The following is a 6,986-nucleotide window of genomic DNA, read 5'->3' as shown; positions in this document are numbered from 1 at the left end:
TCTATAACATTATTCCATGTTTGTGGGTCATGTGCTGTAATATTTAGAATCTGTGCTTTATGATCTGATTGGAATTCTATTTTCTTTTCTAAAGGTCTTTCATTTCCTCTTGCTATATATTTTCCTTCTGTATTATTATATAAAGGATAGGCTCCTCTTGGGGGAAATCCTCCACTATAGATCATTGCTTCATGTTTAATTGTTCTATCAAAAGGAGTATCACTAAAAGTTCCATATGTATTTGAATCTTCCATAAGATCTTTTATATAGCTTAAGTCTGAATTTTCTGATTTATTATCTTCTTTAATAATTCCTATTCTTATATTCTGTTCTTGATCATAATATAAATATTCAGATTCTGTAATTATCTTATTAAGATACATTTGGTCTTCTAATTCTAATAATTCTTTATTATCTAAATTCATTCCTAATTCTTTTGGATAGATTATTCTATCAAATTCTTCATCTATTAGTTCCATATGAACTTGGTTTTGAAATGGTTCATTTTGTTCTTCATCAGGATTGGTTTCTTCTTCAAAATCATTCTGCCTTTGTACTTGATTATAATCTAAAAATCTCAAACTTGTTCTTCCATGAATATCTTTATAAGTTAATGCTTCTTGTGGTGGTATAATTATTTCTTGATTTTCTAAAAATTTATCCATATCCCATTCTAATCCTGCTAATTGTTCTGATGAATATTCTTTGGGTTTAACCATGTTAATGCCTTTGCTACTCATCAAATTTACTACTTTGTCTATATAAATTTTATATTTTGTCTGAGAATTATTTGAACATCTTCCTAAAAATCATATACTAATCAATAAATTATCTCCACTTTCTACCTCTTCATATCCTTTTGTTTGAATTCCTATTTTAATTTTATCTAAAAAGTCTTTAATGGTTAATAAAAAGTCTGGATTACAATAAATTATACCATTATTATTATTCATATCTACTTCTGTACTAGCAATCATACTTTTATCTATATTATTAATTCTTTCATCATATATAGTAATTAACACTTTACATCCTAAATTTTTTTTCTCATTAGTCCTTTTATTCCTATAACTATTAATCCTAGATGCATGAATCTAAAATTTTTCTTTTTTAATTCTCTCTTAGAATCTTCTGATATTAAATTTAATTTTCTTACTTGATTTCCTATACACTGGACAGATACTTCTCTACTATATCTAAAAAATTGTGTTCTTGTTTCAAAGATTCCTCTATTATATAATATTTCTGGGTTAAGGATTCTTAATCCATTAGTTTGAAATCTTTGGTAATCTTGTTGAGGATCTATGATTTCTTCTATATTTTGATTATATTGTACTGGTCTATTTAAAACTCTTTCTATTATGTTTCTGCTTATACTTGAAGTACTGTGTCTAGATGTAGATCGTTCTTCATTTATTGTTCTAGATCTTCCTAGGAAAGGATTTGTATTCATCTTGGAAATTTATATTCTTTAGGTAATTTCCTAGTTACCTTTTCTTTTCCTGTTTCTTTAAAACTTAGTTTTTCTATAGTATTTGTTAATGATTTTAAGTCTTTTTCTACACTTGATGTAGCTCCTATTTCTATTTCTTTAGATTTATTAGAATCTAAAATTCTTTTTATTTCTGTTAAATCTACCTTAGATGGTATTTTTTCTAATTTAACAAGTTTTTCTAAAATACTTGAATTTTGATTTTTAATATAATCTAAAGATTCTTTTATATTTTTAATCTCTTGATCTCTAGCTGTAATGTTTTCTTTTATAATTTCTAGATAACTGTTTTGCTTTTTATTTTCTAGTTCTAAATTTTTTGATAAATTTATAATTAAATCTAATAAGCAGTTCTGGCTTGGATCTTCTGAAAATAAACTATGTAATTTATGCTTATTGTCTAAATTACACTTAATTATATTATTATCAACTGTTTGTACTCTTTTAATAGTATTTCTTAAGTCTAAATCTAAATATTCAAACTTTCTATTGATATCCAGAGTTCTAAGTCGTAAGATATTCTTCCTATTATAAGAATATGTCTATATTCTTCAACTAGAATTCTTTTTATAATATTTTCTCTTAATTCTACAGGTAAATCTTTAGTAATTCTTAGAATTTCTAAAATTTCAGTTATATTTTTAAAATATATTCCTACTATATTATCTTCTTCAAAGTAACCACAAATATCTATACTATATTTTACTTGGTAGGTCAATTTATTGTCTCTTATACCTGTAAGTTCTAATATCATATGTTTTTTCCTATCCCGATCACAACTTCCTTTTTTGCTCTGATACCAAATGGGGGGGGGTTCTGCTGTTTTAATAGGTTGTTTTGTTCAAACTTTTGACTTTCAATAACTTTAATCCTACACAGTACTCTCCTTAGTTTTCTATAAATCTTTCTTAAGAATCATATATAAAAATAGTTGTAAGTGTGAAAAAGAAAGGGAATGTCAATTAATAGAAGAAGACAATTTAGAAGAAATAAATTTAGAAACACTAAAAGAATAAGATTTAGAAAACATAGATTTTGGAACTATAGAATTAATTGATAATGAAAAAATTTATGATATGTTAATAACAGAACAAGAAATAGAAAATTTAATTTCTAAATTAGAAAAGATGGAAATAATAGGAGAAAATGTTTTAAAATACTGGGAGAAAGATAAAATATTATGTGAATTAAAAATAAAGAATCCAGAATACATAATTAAAACTAAGAATATTGAAGCTACAAACTTAGATTTAGAAGATTTTAAAACACATATAAAAGAACTCTTGGAATTAGGAGTAATTAGAAAATTAGATAGTCTTCATAGATTAGCAGCTTTTATAGTTAGAAAACATTCAGAAATTGTTAGAGGAAAAAGTAGAATGGTTATTAATTATAAAAGACTTAATGATAATACTATAAATGATGCTTACAGCATACTAGACAAGACGGTATTAATAAATAAAATACAAGATGGTAAAATCTTTAGTAAATTTAATCTAAAGTCAGGATTTTGACAAGTAAAAATGCATTCAGAAAGTATTAAATGGACAGCTTTTACCTGTCCAGAAGGACATTTTGAATGGCTTGTAATGCCATTTGGAATAAAGAATGCACCAAATATTTTCCAAAGAAAAATGGAAAGTATTTTTAATAAACATAGTAAGTTTGTAATAGTATACATAGACGATATTTTAGTATTTAGTAAAAATAAACAAGAACATAGAGGACATTTACAGATAGTATTTTCAGAATTCATTAAACATGGTTTAATAATCAGTAAAAAGAAAATGATTTTATTTAAAGAATTTATAGATTTTTTAGGAGTAAATATAAGAGAAGGCAAAATTAAATTACAACCCCATATTGTCAAGAAAGCTTTAGAATTTTCAGATAAACTAGAAGATTTAAAACAAATACAAAAATTTTTAGAATTAGTAAATTATGCTAGACCATTTATAAAAGATTTGGGAAAAATAGCAGGACCTTTATACGCTAAGACATCTCCTACAGGACAAATATTTTTTAATTAAGAAGACATAAAATTAGTCCAACAAATAAAATAAAAAATAAAAACCTTACCAGAATTAGCTATGCCTTTAGATTCAGAATATCTAATCATAGAAACAGATGGAAGTATGACAGGATGGGGAGCTATATTAATATGCAAACCTAATAAATATACTGATAAAAGTACAGAAAGAATTTGTAGGTATAATAGTGGAAATTATAGAGAGAAAGAAAATTTAAGTAGTATAGATGCAGAATTATTAGCTATAAATTATGCATTAGATAGTTTTGAACTATTTATTATATCTAAGAAAGAAATAACTATAAGAACAGACTGTGTAGCCATAATTTCTTTCGTTAATAAAATGAAAATAGATTCAAAAAGAAGTAGCAGAAGAAGATGGTTAAATTTTATAGATAGAATCACAAATACAGGAATCAATATAGAATTCGAGCATATTAAAGGTAGTGATAATAAGGTAGCAGATATATTAAGTAGAATAATAATAGATAAAAGTTATTAAATTTGGTTAACATAATTCTGCTATACAGATGACAAGACCAAGGCCTATAAGACCAGGAATTCCACCTGGGAATTCATTTGCATCAAGACTACTACCACAGACTCCATTTAATCAGAACAGACCAATGTTACAAGACAAACTAAGGTTTGGAAACCAAGAACTCATAGTTTTTCCTAATAGTAATATTTCTTTTAAAATTTTACCTCATATTTCTTTATCTAGAGAAGAAAAATGTATTTTAGACAATTTATGGATTTCTTATAATAAGAATCCAAAAGATCAGAAATATTTCCTTGCATGTATGAATGCATTGTCAGAACACTTTAGCCAGAACAAGCAAAGATTTAAATTTTATGTTGTTATTAAAGGAAAAACTCCAGGAATTTTCCATTCTTGGATAGAAGTTTTAGATTGCATTAAAAACTTTCCAGACCCTCTTTACAAAGGTTTTACAAATTTTCAAGAAGCATTAGACGTTGCAAGACAACAGAAAGATGTATTTTTTGTTCCAATTTTCATTAATTGAATTATTTTACGTTTATTCGGTTTAATTAGATGAAGATGCATGAGTAGTTAGATTGTGGGTCATGCTGGAGTGAAAAATGTTAATTTTTTGTAATTTTTGGACCTCTCCATCATCGACAACGGCGATTTCCGACGAGAGGGATAGTAAAAGACAGTGACTGTTAACAGTCGGGTCGATCCAACTGTTAACATTCGGTTCAGACAGTTAATAGTTTAACAGTCGGCCATTTATCAGTCATGGGCCGACTGTTAATGGTCAATGGACCGACTGTTAGTTAACAGTCTGCAATTTTGTTAATATACATATAATTATTATTTGCTTTTATCAATTTTTGTAATTAATTTATTTTTTTATTTGATTAAATAGTAATTATGTTATGTTATTTTTTTTATGTCTTTTATTTATATAATTTAATAATTGAATATTATCTAAAATTACTAATTTATTTTGTTCCTTTTATTTTTGTTTTTATGAAATATTCTTTGATATTTTTTTCAAATTTATTTAAATAATATAAATATTCTTTAAATTTTTTAAAAATGTATTTAATTTGAAATTTTTTGTTTGTAAATATATTTTTCAAATGATTACAAGATTAATTTTCTTTATAATTGATTTATTTTAATTTGATTAAATAATAATTATGTTATTTATTTATTTAATTTTTATAATTGCCTTTTTTATATATTTTAATAATTGAATAGATAATGTTGTTCGAAATTAACAATTTATTTTGTTTCTTTTATTTTTCTTTTATGAAATAATCTTTGATTTTTTTCTAATTTATTTAAATAATATTTATATTCTTTAAATTTTTTAAAAATGTATTTAATTTTAAATTTTTTATGTAAATATATTTTCCAAATGTAATATACAAGATTAGTTTTCTTTATAACTAATTTATTTTATTTTTAAATTTCTATTGAATTTATTTTATTATTAGCGTTAACGTCTTGCGTATTGTATGGTAGTTAGAATTCGGTTGCCTTGGTTTTTTGAGATTATGCATTATTTTATTATCTCTTGTTCAATGTTCTAACATTTGAATTTTTCCAGGATGGAGTATCATTTAGATGGGGAGTTGAGACGGATGGCGGGGAAAGCTACTTGGAACAGTCGCTTTGAGAGTTAAGCTGTTGTGTTGGAACTGCTCGATGATCATCATAGAAATACGCTACGACGGTCCTTCTTGTGGTCACTGTACCAGATGCAGGAGATGCAGTACTCAAGACAGATCATCAATGCACTTCTATGTCGGCTTCTGAGGCTAGTCAACGGCGATTCCCTTCACTTCGACCTCAGGGGCAAGGTCGACAGTTTCTCGATGTATGAGTTTAGCTTGATCACTGGACTGAGGATTACGGGGGACGATGCAGCCATTAAGAGAAGCAATAGGTTGTAGGAGACGTACTTCCAGGAACATGGGTCGGTGCTTCTACCCGAGTTGATGCTCGTGATCAGGGGGTGCGACCAGATGCTAGATAGATTGAAATTTGGGTTGGTCTACATCCTCGAGAGTGTGATGAGGTGTCATCACAAGAAGACTGTCATCAGCATTTTTTATTTGCAAGTTGTTGACGACATCGATACGTTCAACAACTATCCATGGGGCCGGAGATTCTACGAAGACATCGTACATGTCTTCATCAGATCACACTCGAAGCCCAGGGGGTCAATGCATAGATACAATATATATGGATTGCCCTTAGCGGTGCAGGTAAATGTTTAATATAATTAAAGTTAAAGTTTTAGTATATTACATTTTCGCATAATAAGTGTATGTGTTGCAGATTTAGGTGTATGAGACAGTCCCTGTATTGGGGGCTTGCTTTGCTAAGCGAGGGGAGACACGATGCCCTCAGATGCATCATTGGAGATCATCGCGAGCGGACGGATGTCCCACTGGGAAACAATTATCGGCCCTCCTCGACGATCCTCAGGTAAGTATTGTGCATTTGTAATTCATATTATACGTAGTTTAAAATCTGTTTACATGATCGTTAACTAGTTAAAATGTCAATATGTCAGCTTGAAGTCATACTTGAGTTGACGCTGTCGATGGAAGAGGAGGCTCGGGGTCTTGTGCGGGATTTAGGCGTTCCGCACACCCAAGACGATGAGATGTCTTATCCGAGCCTGGACTGAGATTGGGTATGTGAATTAAATATAATTTATTGAATATCATCGACGTATAAATTTATTGAATAATTTTTAATGTTATTTATGTAGGAGGGCTGTCCAGTTGATCGACAATCACCTCCGCTGAGGGTATCACCGCCACCATTGGCATAACCTCCGTCGAGAGCATCGTCGTCGCCATTGGCATCACCTCCGTCGAGAGCATCGCCACCGCCGAGGGTATCTCCTTTTCCCTCGTCCAGACACTTCCCCTGTGTATCTCCGACACACAATGATGATTTGTATGCCCGTTTGACTG

Source organism: Olea europaea, chromosome 6, assembly GCF_002742605.1.
Source record: "Olea europaea var. sylvestris chromosome 6, O_europaea_v1, whole genome shotgun sequence".
In the NCBI taxonomy this organism is placed as follows: Eukaryota; Viridiplantae; Streptophyta; class Magnoliopsida; order Lamiales; family Oleaceae; genus Olea; species Olea europaea.
Note: the sequence above shows the minus strand (reverse complement) of the source record.